This window comes from Engraulis encrasicolus, chromosome 10 (assembly GCF_034702125.1).
Source record: "Engraulis encrasicolus isolate BLACKSEA-1 chromosome 10, IST_EnEncr_1.0, whole genome shotgun sequence".
NCBI classification, from domain to species: Eukaryota; Metazoa; Chordata; class Actinopteri; order Clupeiformes; family Engraulidae; genus Engraulis; species Engraulis encrasicolus.
The window spans coordinates 31191606-31210824 of NC_085866.1; the positions used below are offsets into that span (position 1 = coordinate 31191606).

The following is a 19219-nucleotide window of genomic DNA, read 5'->3' on the forward strand; positions in this document are numbered from 1 at the left end:
TAATTCAGAGCGTTTCAGCAGATTGCCATGTCTCCATACTGGCTGAAACAATTCTGCAATCTAGCTGGTCATGATTTTATTGCTAATTTTGATATATTCTGGACCAAATCATTTTTTATATAGATCTGATGGGGGTGCATCCAAACAAACTGGGCCTACTAGAGCTAACCACCAACTTTATTCAGTTCATTGCTTTCAGCACACCTTGACATTCAACACAGCATGACCCAATCCAGTTCACAAACACACCCAGCTCTACTATGGGTCCTGCTGATAATTGCAGCTCTCCCTCTCCTGCTGTATCACTTGGGGATCAAAACTACACAGGCAATAAGTAGCCCCTCTCATCACCTACAGATGGCCCTTCTTAATGTCAGATCACTTCGTTCTGCTGCTGCTTGCTCACCCTCCCATTCAAATACCTCCTCTGGCCAGCAGATGGCTCCTCGGAAATGTCAAAGCCTGCCCATCTGCAATGATATCTCCCTGCCAGAGACTGTCCTTCCTATTTCTTCTCCTGATGGACTAAGCCCTGAAGTCATGAATGCTACATGTCCATTGGAGTCTACCCCTGACGTTGTTCGCTTGGACAATCCATGTGTTTTTAAGGACAGAAAAGGCATTGGGTTAATCCACCTCAATATCAGAAGTATATTGCAACGAGATAAAATGGACCACCTAAATATTTTAATTGCTCAAACTAACACTGATATCTTGGTTTTATCAGAAACTTGGCTGAAGAGTGAAATTGATGACTCTGAAGTCAACCTTTCAGGCTACAATTTATTTAGAATTGACAGGGTTGGGAGGGGTGGGGGTGTGGCTATTTACGTGAAGTCACATTTTTCTGTCACATTTCTGTATTCCTTAAGTGAACCTAAATCCTTTGAATTTATTGCACTCAAGGTTCATTATGGCACCAATAACAACTCCTTCATAATAGTTGGGATCTATAGACCCCCGTCAGCTGATTCTAAATCCATAGATCAGCTGGCAGAATTGATATCTAGATTCACTGACTCAGAAGTTCTAGTTCTTGGGGATTTTAATATTGACTGGCTAACTGATGCCTCCAAACATCTTAGAGATGTTTTCTCGAGTTCTATTTTTGGATCAACTTATTAATGATCCAACAAGACCAAACTCTAAGAACCTTAGCAAATCATATCTTATTGATCTACTTTTTACAAATAAGATGAACAAAATTAGCGCAAGTGGTGTTTTTGATTTAGGGGTCAGCGACCACTGTCCCATTGCCTGTATTAGGCACAGCACTCTAACCAAAGCACTGCCTCACATTTTGGTTAAAAGAACTATGAAACATTTTAATGAGCAAGCTTTTTTAAATGATCTCTATGAAAGTGACATTCATCTAACAACTGAAATTCCTGATGCTGACTTGGCTCTACAGTTTTTCTCAAACTCATTTATTTGCATTGTTGACAAACATGCACCTTTTAAAAAGATAAGAGTAAAAAGTAGAACAAACCCATGGTTCACCCCTGAACTCTCCTCTCTTTTTCAGTCAAGAAATAAGGCTTGGTCATTAGCAAGGAGGAGCAAGGATGCCTCCGACTGGACAAGTTTCAGGAAAATCAGAACAGATGTACATTTATCTGTAAGAAAGGCTAAATCTGACTATTACTTTAACCTTGTCTCTAGTTCGTACTCAGATCCTGCAAAATTCTGGAAGGCTGTAAATTACAAAAACAATAAATCTGTTACACCTATGCCTTCTTCAATTAAGTTTGATGATTGTCTACTACAAGACAAATCAGACATTTGCAGTGCTCTTAATAAACATTTTTCTTTAGCCAGTCAAAGTTTTGACAATAGCAATAATCATTCCTTTATGCCTAGGGCTGGACATGATATGCCGTATCAGAGACAATGTCAGAGACGATGATCTGGAATTCAGGCTTCATCCTGTGTCTAAGCATACAGTGCTATCTGCTTTATTAGCAATTGATAGTCGCAAATCCACTGGAGAAGACCAGCTAGATCCCCTTTTTCTTCGCACTGCGGCATATTAATAGCAGAGCCATTATTGCACATTTTCAATTTTTCTATTTCCACTGGAGTTGTCCCTACACTATGGAAATTTGCACACATTACCCCGTTGCACAAGGGGGGTGATAAGACTGACCCTAACAACTATCGACCAATATCCAAGCTACCGTGTCTCTCAAAAATACTAGAGAAGTTGGTAAATGATCAGCTCAAAGAATTTCTAAATACCAATAATATTTTGAGCCCTCTCCAATCAGGCTTTAGGCCCTAAACATAGTACAGTTACTGCTGCTACTAAAGTAATGGATGATATTATCACTTCTCTTGACAAGAAAAAAAAACATTGTGCTGCCATCTTTGTGGACTTATCCAAAGCATTTGACACCCGTGGACCATTCTCTGCTTCTACAAATTCTGCTGGTATTGGTTTTAATGCAAGTGCCTGTAAATGGTTTCCAGAGCTACCTTTCAAACAGACACCATACTGTAAAATTGGGTAATACTCAATCTGACCCCCTGCTAATAACCAAGGGGGTCCCACAAGGTTCAGTATTAGGTCCGGTACTCTTCACCATGTACATAAATAGCATACTTTCTCTCCTTTCCAACTGCTCTATTCATCTATATGCAGATGATACAATTTTGTATTGTGTTGCGGATTCTGTACAGCTAGCCTTGGAGAAATTGCAGCAGTCTTTTAATATCCTACAAAATGCCTTCATTAGTCTTATAAGCTTCTACTTAATGTAAGCAAGACTAAATTTATGGTCTTTACTCGATCTAAGCATGGCATGAAAAATGATTTTAATATATCTACTTTTAGATGGGGTCTGTTATTGAGAGAGTATCACATTATAAGTACCTGGGAATCTGGCTAGATGACAAGTTCACATTCAAGAAACATACTGACTGTCTTGTCACTACGCTCAGACAAAAGCTATCTTTCCTGCACAGAAATAAATATCACTTTCCTGTTTTCTGCAGAAAAAAGTTAATTGAAGCTACTTTTCTGTCTTCCCTTGACTATGGTGATATTATTTACAGACATGCACCACTCTCTAATCTGAAGGCACTTGACACTGTCTATCATTCAGCTCTTCGTTTTATTACTGGGGATCCATATAGTACACATCATTGCCTGTTATATGATAAAGTTGGGTGGGCTCCACTTTCTCACAGAAGGGACATGCATTATTTTATTTTTATTTATAAGGCCCTCACTGGCAAACTCCCATTTTATATTTCATCTCTTTTAGTTTGGCACTCCAACCCATACCAAACCCGCAGCAGCAATTTTTTACTGGAGGTCCCTTATGCCCGCACAGAACTGGGTAAAACAGCTTTTAGTGTCTGTGGACCTTCAGTTTGGAATAACTTACAACTAAGGATGGGTCTTCAAGCCTTTGTGCCATTAGAACATTTTAAAGTTACACTGGGAAGTTTTTTATCACATACTTGCACTTGTTTTAACTCATAAGTTTTAATTCATAGTTTGTCTTAATTCTTATCTCTTATATGATTTATGGTGTATTGTGTATGTTCGTTGTTTATATATGATTTTATATGTGCAATTGTTTGTTTTACTCGACATCATTGTAAATGAGGGCTGGGCCCTCAATGATTCTTCGAGTTTAAATAAATGAAATGATGTTCATAAATCCCACACTTTGCTCAGGAATGATCGCACGCATGCTTTACGCACAATTCTGTGCCTAAGACCACTTGAGAAATGAGGGCCCTGGAATTCAGACTCAATTCTGCAACTTTGGTTGCTCTCGTAATGAATGCTTTTACCTGAATGGCATTGTGCATTGTTTTGCTCATTCATAGTTTCAGTGACATGATGCCAACGTGCAGTAATGTTGGGCTAAAACATTGCCCGTATGCGTATTGTTGACGTGATTTATTCTCAGTTTCCTACTACTGTTCTGTAGCACTGATAACAGTTGCATAAACACCCACTGGTATTCATGACACTGATTACAGTAATTATACATACGTAAGTAGTTGTAGAGTGCGTGAAGGGCTTACCGGTATGACGTACATACGTCAGCTACACGTGTGCATGTGAGTGTGTCATGCACATTGGCGACTGCTTGCACAGGAAGCAATATGTGAGAACCTCTGACTTTCCTTATTCTGGGACTCTGACTTGTCCCTCTTCACACATACACACACACACGCGCGCACAATGCAGTGACGTCATTCATGTCAACACTGACGAGTTAAAACCACAAACAATACAGTGACCCAATCCTGCCCAAACATTAAAGATCCTAATAATGCTCAAGCGCAGGAGAGAGTTGCGGTGTGCATGTGTATCTGCAAGGCTCCAATGCCTCCCACTGTCTCCCTCCATCTCCATCTTACTTTTTTGAGATACGTGCTGGTGACTCTAGAAGACACTACTGCAGAAGTCAGTTGGCCCATCGGAGACCACTTGATGCCGGCCTCATACATATGACATGAAAGTGTCATAACAGTGTCGGGTGTTATTCCGCTCCGAAGGGAAATATTTTACTCACTATTACAAAAGTCAGAAGGCAAGACATATCAGTGAATATATGACCGATCTACTTGCGGAGTGATCTCTGAAGTGACCAAACTCGTTGCCATTGGCAGCGGTCATTATTTAGTGGGCATTACAGAAAAGTAGTGACCACCGAACGTTGGGGCCGCCCATTGAAAATGAATGGGAGCTCTCGCACCATTCTAGAGTGCCGTATAAATAAGACTAAATAAATTGTGATATCGATTTTTCCTTTAATCAAGCAGCCCTATGTGCAGGTGACTCTAGAGGCCACTAGAAGTCAGTCAGACCATTGGAAACTGGTGACTGTGATGGGTGATGTAGGTCTATTGACCTTGTACAGGTAAACACAAGTTACAGTTATCTTGAACGAAGAGAAGACACCGGAGCAGCTCAGATGGGATGCTTTTTCGTTTTAATTCAAGTGCACAACATATGAATTAAAACGAAAAAGCATCCCATCTGAGCTGCTCCGGTGTCTTCTCTTCGTTCAAGATTACCTACCTCCCTCCTGTTGATGCACCAGATGTAAAAACAGAAGCGCGTGGAACCCCTTTTTATAGTTACTGTTATACAGCGTCTCTTAACACCACACGTTCCTCTACTGCACACACTGCACCTTTTATGTACTTGTACTTTTATTAATCCCCAGGGGAAATGAAGGTGTCTGACAGCTTACATAGATATACACAAATACAAAACAATACACTAACTAAGCCATTATACACATTACACATACAGTCTGCCTTCAGTTCACATACCCACACATGCACACACGTACTGTAGTACACACACACGCGCACACATGCACACGCTCAACCCCCACTAACCCCCCCCCCCCCCCCACACACACACACACACACACACACACACACACACATACACACAAATATAACTTCTCTCACAACTGCAAGTGCAGGATTTGTGTGGGATCAATGTCATGGGCTGTTTACATGGCACTTTGTTTGCAGTTGACTTTGACCCGTCCCGGGCTGGACTCAAGTGTGTGTGTATGCGTGTGTGTGTGCGCGACTGTGTGTGTGTGTGTGTGCGCGACTGTGTGTGTGTGTGTGTGTGTGTGTGTGTGTGTGTGTGTGTGTGTGTGTGTGTGTGTGTGTGTGTGTGTGTGTGTGTGACTCTCTCTGCGTGTGTGTGTGTGTGCGTAGGTGTAGGTGTGTGTGTGTGTGTGTGTGTGTCTGCCTGGGGGGTAGTTAATGCTCCATATCCTCTTCCATTCAACGCATTGTTCCCCTCGCCTCCTGATTAGCATCTGTGTTTAAACAGCCACCAGGCAGGCACACACACACACTAACACACACACACACACACACACACACACACACACACACACACACACACACACACACACACACACACACACATGCACGCACGTACACTCACACACACACACACATGCACGCACGCACGTACACTAACACACACTAACACACACATACACACACACACACAGAAAGAGTCACACACACACACACACACCTAGAGACAAACAGATTTTGACAGAAAGACACACAGACACACACAGACACACCAAGCCATCGGCGTGTCCATGAATTCTCTCGAGTTGATCAAGACAATGGCCGCATTCCTGCTGGCATTCCCTGGCAGACGCTCAGAAGGCCTGTGGACCCCCCTCACACACACACACTCACACACACACCCTCATAAGGCCTGTAGACCCACACACACTCAGAAGGCCTTTGGACCCTCTCTCCTACCACACACACACACACACACACACCCTCACAAGGCCTGTGGACCCCCTCGCCTACCACATACGCATGCACGTGCACACACACACACACACACACACACACACACACACACACACACACACACACACACACACACACACACACACACACACACACACAGAACGCTTTTGGTGCTATTGCCTATATACCACATATACACTGTAGCCTATACAGTGGCAGCATCTCTATGACACCCCTCCCCCACCCGTCTCCAGACACACACACACACACACACACACACACACACACACACACACACACACACACACACACACACACACACACACACACTGTATATACACTTGTACAGTACACACCCAGGAGCTCCTGCCTACCATACAAAATAGCATCTCCCACCGCCAGGAAACGAGGGATTTCTCTCACTGCAGCTATGGAAAACACATACACATGCACGCACCCGCGCTCAGACACACGCGCGCGCACAAACACACACAACCTGGCAGGTCGAGAGTTGAACTGGCACCTTTGGGCTACAAGTCTGACTCCCTAACCGCGTACCCATGACTGCCCTTTATCAGAAGCATTGGCTGTAAATGGCGAGCAAAAAGGCAAATATGTTCTCAAGTACTGAAACATGAAATTTCAGACACCTGCAGCAACTTTTTGATGGACTACAGATTTTCTTCTTTTTTGACATGCTCAGTTTATGTTTCTCTACAAATCGGGGGCCAGATTCAACCATCTGGTGGGCTATATCCAGTCTTATGTTTGACACCCCTTAGATGTTTCTATACTGGAAGCATACTTTTGAGTGAAGTTTACGTATAAGGCACATCTGCCGACAATGAATATTGCCTAAAATGCTATACAAACATGCAAATAGCAATCACAAATTCTTTGTTATTAATATCTTCATTTGTTTTTCTTGCAATGAAAAAACACAAAAGAGAATGAAAAAAAGTCAAATGAATGATCATTTTACACAAAACTCCAAAAATGGGCGGGACAAAAGTATTGACACCCTCAGCCTAATACTTGGTAGCACAACCTTTAGACAAAATATCTGCGAACAACCACTTTACTTGCGGTAACCATCGATGAGTTTCTTACAATGCTCTGCTGGAATTTTAGACCATCCTTGAGGTGATTTGAAGGGTGCTTTCTCCAAACTATCATTGTGAGATCTCACCACAGGTTTTCTATGTGATTAGGGGGTGGATTCCTACATTATGCTGCAAAATTTGTTGATAGTTTTTAGACTTCATAATTTCATGCACACGGTCAAGCAGACCTTGCTCTCCCCCTCTTCTTCTTTTGCACTCCTCCTCCTCATCCCCTCTTCTCCTCCCCTCTTCTCCTCCTATCCTCCTCTCCTCTCCTCTCCTCCATCCTTCTCCTCACGTCCTAGTACCCTCTCTCCCTTGCCTTTTCTCCCCCCTCCCCTCCTCTCTCCTCCCTTCCCCTCCTCTTGGCCTTCCTTGTTGTCCCCGTCTTTCCCTTTTACCCTCCTCCTCCTCTTCCTCCTCATGACAGAAGTATGCCTCAGCAGCATCCAGGGTTAAGAGTGCCTATTATGCTCCTCATCACTCCATTCTTGTTCTATTCTTCTCCTCTCCTCTCCTCTGGAGATGGGTGGTGGCGGCCAGGCTAGGCCATGCCAGGTTTTTTTATATACTATAGTTCCTCTCCCCTGGTCTTGGCCTTCCTTGTTATCCCCCTCTTGCCCTCCTCCTCCTCCTCCTCCTCCTCTCCCCTTCTCCCCCTATCCTCACCCCCTCCTCTCCTCTCCCCCATCCTTCTCCTCACGGCCTAGTCTGCCCTGTCTCTTCTCTCCCCTCCCCTCCCCTCCTCTTGGCCTTCCTTGTTCTTCTCCTCTCCCCCCCCTCCTCCCACACCCCCCTCCTCCTCCCCCTCCTCTCTCCTAACTCATGACAGAAGTGTGCCTCAGCATCATCCAGGGTTAAGAGTGCCTATTCTCCTCCTCATCACTCCATTCTTGTTCTATTCTTCTCCTCTCGAGATGGGTGGTGACGGCCAGGCCAGTGGGTTTTTTATACTATAGTTCCTCCCATTGTTCCTTATCTGCTTTATGGGATGGCTTGCTGTGACCTCCCCCCGTGGCGTGTCCCTTGGATCTGACCCCTGGCTGTCTGCTGGGCAAGCGGTGTCTCTCTCGCCTCTCCTCTCCTCTCCTCGCCACTGTCTCTGCCCCTGCTCCCCTGCTCCTCCACCTCTCCCTTCCTGTCGCTTGTGCTGGACTCTGGACGCGTGTGTTTGTGAAGTGTGGCTGTGTTTGTGGAGTGGAATGAGTGTGTGTGTGTGTGTGGGATGGGGGGTTTGTGTGTGTGTGTGTGTGTGTGTGTGTGTGTGTGTGTGTGTGTGTGTGTGTGTGTGTGTGTGTGTGTGTGTGTGTGTGTGTGTGTGTGTGTGTGTGTGTGTGTGTGTATGAGAGGAGAGGAGAGGAGAGGACAGAGGTGATGGAGTTTTGTTTGGGGGTGGGGGTGGGGGGTGGTTGAGAGAGAAGATGTTGTCTCTTCATCTCATTGTTTTTGGCATGTCATCAGAACTTCTCATTGTGCGGTGTTTGTTTCGTTTTGGTTTGTTTTACCAGAATTATCATCAAACAGTCTTTCTTAATGGCCGCTCCTCACGACAAGGTACTGGGCCTCACTGTAATGTTAGGCCTACTGTAATCTCCGATTGCCATCTACTGTACTGTAAAACACATTCTTCCCACATGACTCTCTGCGATTCCCACACGAGTCACGGCTATCAAGATGATCAGCATACGTAGACAGGGCTGGACTGAAACACAAAAATCGTCCGGGCATTTTTTGTGGCATAGACCGGCCCCTAACACGTACGGTGTTAACTTGATTGGCTGTATCCACTGTCTTTATTGACGATTGACCAATGGGCCTCCCCCCTCCAAACATGTGGGCCAATCCCCAGGAAAACAACAACAACTTGAGCCCTTGAGGACTGTCGTGTCGGCCCTCCAGGAAAATGCCCGGTATGCCAGATTACCAGTTCAGCCCTGGCCGGAGATCTAATCCACACTCTGTCCTGTATGCAAGGCTCCTGTGAAGGACAAACTCTTGGTGGAGCTGAGCACACCCAGTCTAGTCTCCTTCCTACACGACGGCTCTTCCTGAGCGCAGACCACAGATCTGTACCAGTTCTTCAGGATCGTGTCATACTGTAGCAATCAATCTAACGTGGTGCCTTCTGAAGTATAACTTTTGGGCCAATGTTTTGTGAGCGTGTGTGTATATATGTGTGTATACAATATGTATTAGGGATGCAAATTATCGATTAATTCATTAATCATTAGTTGATAGTGTTATCGATCGACTTTCGATTAATTGATAAGCGGCGTTTTTTCACCTGAATTTCATAGGGCCTTTTAAAATATCAGCTAAATAGTTAAAACACTGAGTTCAAAAAGTATAGGCCTATATTGTTATAGTAAATTATATTAAGAGAATTACATTATGATCATTTAGCCCATATTGTATTATGTTATCTTATATTATATATTCCTCAAGTAATTATGCATTAGGAAAAGAAAGCAGACATGTTTTCTATGGCATCTCCACACCACCTTTGGGGGGGCATTGCTTGGTTTCACCCAGGAGTGAACTAGTAGCCCCATGCCCCCTCTATGTCGCCTTGCTGTTGCCTGAGATATGATGACAGACAACATTGAGTGAAACGTGATCAGACTCAGAACTTGTCTGCATATAGGTGTGCCAGCCAGCATGATCAACCACAAGCATTTTAATTTTATACGCTTCAAAATAAAGAAATGCTATATTTTGGGTGGTGTGTTGTTGTCCATAATGCATAGTAATGTCAACAAAGTTCGTTTCTGAACAAAGAAAAGCTATTTCCTGTGTCTGTAAGGAGAGCTAATAAGCTAACAGGCTCCATTGAGAATGAATGGAGCTATGACAACAACACTTACAGCTAACATGGATTCACCTGGAATTGAACAGATGGTGCTCCTCTTCATGCATGGTCATATATTACCATGCACAGTTCACCTAATACTAGTCTTGATATCTGACAGGGTGTTAGTGATTAAAATTACAGCTCACAATTTGAAATGACTACGTTTGTGATTTCGCTAGTTAGCACGCTAAGCTAACATAGCAAGCTTAACCATACAGTGAAATGCTGCTTGCAGTGACATTTGCCTGTCTTGAAAGATCGTTTTTCTCATAATTCAAACAGTAACAACTTACACCATTGGGCTTGGCATAATCACAGATTCAAGTACACATCTCCAAAAGACCCACAAGAACTCTAGAAGTTGCAATGACGATTTAATAGATAAAATCTGCGCACCATGGATTTGAATAGGCCTAGAACTAGAACTACTCAACAGTCTCTAGCGCCCTCTAGCGATTAATCGCGATTAATACATTTTGATCGAGCAACCTCTTGCTCGACAACTAATCTAAAGTCGATTAATCATTTGCATCCCTAATATGTATGCATATGTATGTATGGATGTATGTATGTGAGTTACAGTAACGGAAGAAAATGTCTGTGAAGGGCTTCCTGTAATCTTCTTAGAATAGGGCAGTCATGGGTAAGCGGTTATAGTGTCAAACTTGTAGCCCAAAGGTTGTCGGTTCGACTCCCGACTCGCCAGGTTGGTGGGGGGAGTAATGAACCAGCGCTCTCCCCCATCCTCCTCCATGACTGAGGTACCCTGAGCATGGTACTGTCCAGCTGCTCTGCTCCCTGTGGGGTGCCATTGGGGGCTGCCCCCTTGCACAGTTTAGGCATAAATGCAATTTCGTAGCGTTCACATGTGCGCTGTGGAGTGCTGTGTCACAATGACAATGGAAGTTGGAGTTTCCCAGTTGGGCTTTCACTCCACTTGGAGTTTCCCAGTTGGGCTTTCATATGAGTTACAGTAGCGGAAGAAATTGTCTGTGAATGGCTTTTGGTAGTCTTCTGAGAACATGGAAGCACTGTATTACAATAAGACAGCATTCCCATACTTTCTTAGCACTGTATTACGGTAAGTCCACATTCCTGTATACTGTACACTGTAATACAATGGACATGTACAGTGGAAACACTATATTAGAGTAAGTCGGGAAAATAGGGAATTAGGGAAGTACGGGAAACATTCCTGTATATGCTTGGGAAGCCATTATGCCAAATTCACTTTTTCAAATTCCTTCCAGTAAAGTAGACGGTGGGCTAGATTTCGTAGCTCCTTTAGAAAACGAGTTTCGTTCTCACTCTCGAGTGGCAACTTGATTTTTCTAATATAACCTCCTGACAATATGTAAAGCAATATTCTGGCTGTTGCCACGCTGAAAAGTTGCACGTTGATATTAAAAAATAACGAAAATAAAAAAGACTGGGGATGACGTCACATAATGCACAGTCAATGGGAAGTCTCCGCCCCTCAAAGTTGAAAAGGGAATATTTATCCGCGTATCGGGCTTTTTTCATAGGCAGATAATTCACCTAATCATTGAAACAATGTAGGCATTTCATTCCTGACCATTGTGCTGTTACTGGAAAAAATAACACAGCTTGCATTTCTTTACTGACACGTAGTTTTTTGGCAAATTGATCTACCCCCGTCACCTCATTGCTCTATTGCTTTGAGGGAACAGACCTGTCCTCTTTTTGACATTTATCTCTCGTTGCCTAATGATGGTCAGACAACCGAACACTAACAGCGAAAAAGAGCACTTCTGAAAGTTTGAGAGCAATTTTTGTTTTGCATGTCCACAACAAGTAAGGCCACTTACACCCCAACTTGTAACTTTTTGCCATGAAATCTGATGGTTCCGGGTAGCATGCACGCGCTAGCTGTATTCTGCCTCGTTGACTTTGCATTGACGTGACGTCACTCGGTCGGCTAGGTTTTGTTGTCAATTTTAGAAATCAATGTGCAAGTTTTGAGGATGGTAACAGCCAAAATATTGATTAATGGGTTGTCAGGGGGTTATATAAGCAAAAATAAAGTTGCCACTTGTTAACCCTAACAAATTGACAATATATGAGACTGGGCCCACCACCTAAAGGGGCCGGACATAGAATTTGCAAAACCACGAGCAGCACGGTGTCCGAGGTTAGGCTGCAAAACAAGCGGGACAGATATTTGGACAGATATTTGCTTCTCTGTTTCTTTGTAGCTTTATGAGTCTATTTATGAGACTGTTTAGGATAAGAATTTACTCTCATGTGAATGCATAGGAGCAATATCCTCAACCTGAAGTGTTGGTGATTGCAAACAATGCACGTCCACAGAAAGCACACATAGGCCTACTTGTTTTCATTTTGGTTAGGTTAGCCAACGTAATGAAAAGGGCCCACGTGTGCGAGTAGGCTATGTGTTTCAACCCTTTCGTGGTATCTGGTTCTAAAGCAGTGGATCCGGTATCCGGCAGGATCCTAAAATCAGGATCCGGTGCATCTCTACTGAATTTAGACTATAAATGGCTCCTTTGATCCAATTGAATAGTGTTATTTCATCGTAGTCCATTTGGGATTCCAACTGACTAAGTCTATAGAGCATTTACAAACAGGTGGGCCTACTGTGGGCTGCTACAAAGTGCTTCACAATAGACAATAAATAGTAATGAAAGAAATATGAAAGAATCCCAAAGACAGATATTGAATAGAAATAGATATTAAAACAATCAACGGAAAAGACAAATTGTGTCAGCCTTGGCACTCTTCTGTCATAATTCTTTTTTTAATTTTTTTTTGAATGTAGGAGAAGCATCAAGTTACAAAACGTTATAACCCCCCCCCCCCCAAGCCCCCATCCAACACTCACCAACACATTGCAGTTCATCCTTTTTTAAAAAAAAATGATTTTATATCTTTATTCATTATTAGGGCAGGACAGTAAGGGAGTATATCAGGAAATGAGTGGGAAAGAGAGGAGAAGGGTCAGCAAAGGACCTTGGGTTGGAATCGATCCCGGGTCGCTGGCATAATGGTGCGGTGTCTTATCTCATTGTGCCACCATGACCCCTTTTGGCTCATCCTTGGCACTCTATTCTCCCATCACAGAGGAGTAGCTGTAGCGAAGGCCCATGGTCAGCATATCTCTGCATAGACCAGAGCCTCCTGGGCACATTCGTCCTTCACAAACAATACGAGGACGAGAAACGCACGAGGCCAAGCGCACTTTTCAGACAATGCAGCAGATTTTATCAGGCAGGGTGAGTGTCCCCTGGAAAGAATGCAGGACAGGACAGGGCAGGCATACTTTTCACCCTCTGATCGTCTTTCTATCTATACGGCTGTGCTGTGCTGTGCTGTGCTGAGGAGGGGCACTGCGCTAGGTGCCAAAAGTGTTTTGTTTTGCTGCCATCTTCGTAGTCACTGCTGGTCGGCACTTCAGATTAAACAGACTCGCTGGTGCCAATGCGCCATAAAAAAAAATAATAAAACACACGGCGGCTCAGGAGTCGACCTCTCCTCAGGAGGGGTTCCTGCATGGCCCCTGTCCTGTCTTCTGCGTTACGCAATTGTTTGGTCTACTTTGTAGAGGTCAAGGGTTGTCAGGGACTTCTTTTTTTGTGTGTGTTTGCACATCCTTATGTTGCTTAGCACTGCACCTCCTCCTCCTCCTCCTCCTCCTCCTGCTCCTACTCCTCCTCCTCCTCCTGCTCCTACTCCTCCTCCTCCTCCTCCACCTCTACTTGTCTTTCCCTCCCTGTCTCCTCCTTCAAAGTGTGACCAAGAGATAGTGGTAGAGAGAGAGAGAGAGAGAGAGAGAGAGAGAGAGAGAGAGAGAGAGAGAGAGAGAGAGAGAGAGAGAGAGAGAGAGAGAGAGCAACAGTGAGAAAGAACACAGAAGGACAGTGAAAGCAGCACAGAAAGACAGACAGAGAGTTAAAGACACACAGAGAATGGGGGTGTCCAAGAGTGAAACAGAGAGAGAGAGAGAGAGAGAGAGAGAGAGAGAGAGAGAGAGAGAGAGAGAGAGAGAGAGAGAGAGAGAGAGAGAGAGAGAGAGAGAGAGAGAGAGAGAGAAAGCAAGTGTGAAAAAAGCTAGAGCTTAGCCCAGAGCGAGAGGTCAAGGTGTGGTCCATCCCCCGGGTTGGTTTATCCTCAGGAACACAAGGTCACGGCGTACTCCTGAAGGTCACACCGTGTCTGCCTTTCCTCTGCCTCTCCCGCTGCCTAGACGCCAGGAGCCGGCTCCTCTTGTCTCCTCTCCTTTCCACTCCACTCCCCTCCACTCCTTTCTCACCCCGTCTCCTCCACTGACAAGACAAGTTACCTCACTCAGATAATACAAAAATAAAAAACACAACAACATCCAGTGCTTGGGTGCATTTCTGTAAAGCTTAGTTGTTAGCAATTAGCAACTTCGGTAGTTGCCAATGGGAAATTGCATTGCAACCAACAAAGTAGCTAACATAGTTAGCAACTACGCTTTCTAGAAATGCACCCCAGGTTGGCTGGCCAATCGGCGACAAGGTTTGGAGCTGCTTTTAGTGGCCATTGCAATCAGCCCATTGTTCTGTGCTAATGATGTCTGCAACTGCGAGCCAGGCTGGAGCTGGGGTTGTGTATTTATGGGAGCTTGTAAAAATTTGTTTCCTACGGGATTGCGCTGATTTGCTTGCTGTCTCCCAAGTCGCACAGCTGATGGTGTCTTGTGCTGATTTTGCCTCATGGGGCTTTTGATGAGGCTTCTGGTGGAGCCTCTGGAACGTAGAAGAGGGGCCTTGGCCGTACATGTGTGCGCGCATATGGGTGTGTGTGTGTGTGCGTGCGTGTGTGCATGTGTGCATGCGTGTGTGTGTGTGTGTGCATGTGTGTGTGAGTGTGTACGTATGTGTGCGTGCATGTGTGCGTGCATGTGTGTGTGTATGTATGTGTGTGTGTGTGTGTGTGTGTGTGTGTGTGTGTGTGTGTGTGTGTGTGTGTGTGTGTGTGAGAGTGTGTGTGTGTGTGTGTGTGCGTGCGTGCGTGTGTGTGTGTGTGTGTGTGTGTGTGTGCATGTGTGTGTGTGTACTGTATGTGTGTGTGTGTGTGTGTCTGCGCTCGTACACGTGTGCGTGCGTTCCTGCATGCGTGGCGTGTGTGCATGCGTGGCGTGTGTGTGTGCATGTGTGTGTGTGTGTGTGTGTGGGGATGTGTATGGTGTTGGTCGGGCTTGTCCTCTTCCTGGGCTGTGTCTGTGCATTGTCCTGCCTGGGTGGGGTGCAGTGCAGGCCTTGAGCCTCCATGGTAAAAAAGTAAAAGGGAAGAAAGCACAGCACAGCGCAGCACAGCACAGCACAGCTCCATTGTCAGGCAGGGCTAAACCCCTCAGGACCTCCCCGCCACTATGGAGTTTAAATGTGGAGCGTGACATTGAATACACTAGCATAGGAAAATGGTATGAGATAAAACAAAGGGGATATAGCAAGGGTCAAACTCATTTAGTTCCAGGGAACAATTTGATCTCAAGTGAGTGTGCCGGACCAGTAACGTAATTGTGAAATGTTGCAAATTTCTCCTTCATATTGGAATCATATTCCAGTCAATCAGGTGGATGTCATTGGGCATATCAAGAGCATTGACTGTAAATGGCGAGCGAAAAAGGCGAACTCAAGCCTGAAATCTCATTTGCAGCAACTTCGTAATTTACTAGATTTTGACATTCTTAATTTATTTTCCTTTGCTAGTCTGGGGTTGAATTAAATCATCTGGTGGGCCCATATTATTTACAGTTAAAGCATGCTTACAGTACAGTGGAGAGGCCATGAGGGCCGTTTGGTAAAAAAAGGTTGAGAACCATTGGCATAGATGGACGCATCTTTGTCTCCCTGATGGCCTATTGGTTCTTTGTCACAAAGGCCTCCAATAACTTTATGACCAAGCGTAAAGTTATTTTGTTCTTCTCCTAAGAACTTCTCAGAGGACCAACGTGTTCTTCCATTCCAACACTTTCAGATGTGCAATGGCATCACAAAAACCACACAGGCTGGGGTAATTACACACGTACATGGGCAATGTGTATTACTACACTGTAGCTGACTTTCACAAGGTTGCATTCAAAAAGGTCATACATCAGTGTTTCCCATACATTGAGGAAACTATGGCGCAACGCCATAGTTTAAATTTGGCCGCCATGGTTTCCGAAAATGCAAAAAAAAAGAAAAAAAATGTTTTTAAACGATTTCCGTTTTTTAAAAAACGATTTGAAAAACGATTTACTTAGCATTTTCCTCCTGGAGTAAATGCATCTTATAGAGAAAACTATATGAGTTAGGCGACAGGCCTTCATTGACACAGCAGAGGAGACATCGGGCTGCATATAAATGAATGTGTAATGAATGTGAATATAGACATACATGTGTAATACAGGTATGTTGTTCAGCCCTTTTACTGGGAGGAATTTTGAAAAACTGGTCCTGTGATCAGCACCCCTCATGTAGAATGTGTACGCCTATGTGTGTGGGGGGGAAAAGGCATAGCCTACTCTTAGACCTGTCTGTGCGTTCATAATTTCACAGTGATCCTAAATTCTAATCTGTGCTCCTATTTTTTCTTTCTTTGCATTGCGTAGACCCCTGCATGAGGGACGAATGACATTTTTTTAAATATAAATGACAATGTACTACTATACATGTCATGGGTAAAATGTTATGTACTTTCTCAAAACATAAATGGCTGAAATGTAGGCCTATAGTTTCTTTACTCATTGTTTTGGCATTTTGCATTTTACGCCGCGTGAATTTCCTAAAATGGCCCGAGTGAAAGGCGGCGCGCCCCCCCCCGGCTGACCCCATAGTTTCCTAAATTTCTGTGGGAAACACTGCATACATAATTCATTTTTATATATAAAAAAAACATTTAAAATCACAGAAACTGCAAGCAGGGAACAGAGAAAGGGACAGAGAAAGGGACAGAGAAAACCCTACATACAGTATATGACAGACAAAACTACTGGATCTGGAGGAAATGACAATGGTGTGGATATGGGGAGAAAGCATTATGTCACTCTATTTTATATTTTACAGCATTTAAAGTGTATGTAAATGTGAAACCAAAAAATCACACACATGCATCTGGATCCAGGCTAGGGGAAACCAAAGAAAGATCTTCCTAGTGGCACACAACACAAGGAGAAAACACATGAAAACAGTGCCTTGAAACACGAATGTCACCAATTTTTATTGTCCAACTGAAATAATGAAACGGCATAAGCTTACAGAACAATTCGTACTGAACAAACATTCTGGAAAACAAAAGAAGAAGACGTAATGTTGTGTGTTGTAGCATACCCAGTCCGTTCCAGATGGTGGAAAGCAAATAAGAAGTTTCATGATCTGGTAATTGTAGAAGAGTTCCAAGTTGCAGATTGGTTAAATCACTAAATCACAATATAGTATTTACTCAATTACAAACACTGTTGACTAGTGTCACACTAATCCCTTTTGAATACAGTACATCTCATGCTGCTTCTTTTCTATCAATGCTCAGAATGCCGTCGCCTAAACTGAAACTGACAGCGCGAAAAAATCTGCGCTGGCGAAAAATCTCCCAATAAATTCTTCAGCAGCTTGAGTACAAGTCACTTCGTCGAACGATACCTCTGCTACAAGGTGTGGTCTAGACCTGACTGGAAGATGGCCATGAGACACATTCTCGAACTACTGTGGTTCTTTGTTACAAAGGTCTTCAATAACTTTATGACCAAGCAAAGCAAAACAAAGACTGTACGTCTTTACTACAGAAAACTTGAAAGCAGCTGTCAGTGCTCTACAATTACAACTGAGTGTCTAATAGACGTTGAAAGCCAGCAAGCCTGCAGTCAAGAGTGACTGAAATGTAAGCATACCATGAAGCCCTTACAAGAAGCACAGCCTACCATCAATGAGCTGTCGACCAATCAACTGTTAACGCTGGTCTTTTCATACCACGTCAGCTGACCTAACCAGTTCTTCTGCTCATAGGTCTCTCCCCCAAACCTACCGTTTCTCCAAAACCAAGTCAAACCAGAAGTTGCCATGGATATCCAGAGCTCCATGATGACATCACTTGCCAACATGTCAGAGTTGCTGTACCTGGACCTTTGCCGTCTCTCCTGGTTTTCTCATCCATCACATCAACGTTTGACCAACTCTTCACTCCTCTCTGTCATTGGTCTGTCTGTCCCTGTGTGGATCCTGAATGTTTCAGCAATTGATTGGCTACAGCATCATGGCCTCTTTGTTTTCTCTTGTCCAGATTCAGTCTAAGTTGTAGGTCTCCTCTAAGAGGTCTATCCAATGGTTCTTCCTCATTAATCAAAGTGTTTTTGGTACTTGAAATGTATTTTGCCTGACATTACCTGTACCCTTGTACACTTTTGCATGGCATTAGTACACTTTGTCATTTCTTGTCTACTTTCATTTTGAAATGTATTGATAGGGTCAGACCTTGTCATTTGTGTCCAAATAAAGTCTTTTTTTCACATATTTACAGCTAATCATTTTGACTGATTTTTTCCCCCAGTACTTTTAGTCTTACGGTCTTGAATTCTTATTGTTTTTTTAATTGTCTAAGATGATACACAAAGACAAGAGAAAAAATATATAAAAACAGAAACTTTGAATATTCCAATATGCAGACAACGTGAGGGAGAATGGAACGAGCATGGTAAGGCAGCTAAGAAGAGTTCAGAGGACCAACCTGTTCTGTCATTCCAACACTTTCAGATGTGCAATGGCACCTCAAAAACCACACAGGCTGCGGTAATTAGACACGTACATAGGCAATGTGTATTACTACACCGTAGCTGACTTTCACAACCGTGCATTCAAAAATGGCATACATATTTCATTTTTTATTTTTAAAAAGACCATTTCAAATCACAGAGAATGCAAGCAGAGGACAGAGAAAACCCTACATATATGACAGACAACACTACTGGCAGTGGACGAAATGACAATGGTGCGGATGCGGAGAGAAAGAA

The 19219-nt window shown here is 43.7% G+C and overlaps 1 long non-coding RNA gene across 1 annotated transcript in view; it reads left to right on the forward strand.

Moving 5' to 3' along the window:
- The window catches only part of LOC134456955 (uncharacterized), a 25524-nt gene extending 6791 nt beyond the window's left edge, over positions 1-18733 (forward strand). Inside the window, exon 3 of the long non-coding RNA XR_010036390.1 lies at positions 18219-18733. This is a non-coding gene — a long non-coding RNA (uncharacterized LOC134456955). The remainder of the gene's footprint in view (positions 1-18218) is intronic.
- Positions 18734-19219: the final 486 nt, after the last annotated feature.